The sequence below is a fragment of the Etheostoma cragini genome, unplaced genomic scaffold (genome assembly GCF_013103735.1).
Source record: "Etheostoma cragini isolate CJK2018 unplaced genomic scaffold, CSU_Ecrag_1.0 ScbMSFa_2118, whole genome shotgun sequence".
Lineage (NCBI taxonomy): Eukaryota > Metazoa > Chordata > Actinopteri > Perciformes > Percidae > Etheostoma > Etheostoma cragini.
In genome coordinates this window covers 564-815 of record NW_023266245.1, presented here as the reverse complement: position 1 = coordinate 815, position 252 = coordinate 564, and positions in this window count along the sequence as shown.

The following is a 252-nucleotide window of genomic DNA, read 5'->3' as shown; positions in this document are numbered from 1 at the left end:
CTGTTTTTTATGTAAAAGGTGTGCCTTTTTGGCCAGGTCTCCCTCGGAAAAGAGATTTTGCGGATAGATAGAATGCCCTTTCAGTCTCACTGCCCAGATGTGTTACAAGATTATAAGTGAAAATTGTATTGCCCAGTGATTGTGGTATTGGAAAAGAAACGTTTGCAAGGAGAAAGCCAATACTTTATTAAAAACTGCCAATTCTTTATTAAAAATTGTTATCACAATTTGTCATTTTTCTCTGTACCATAG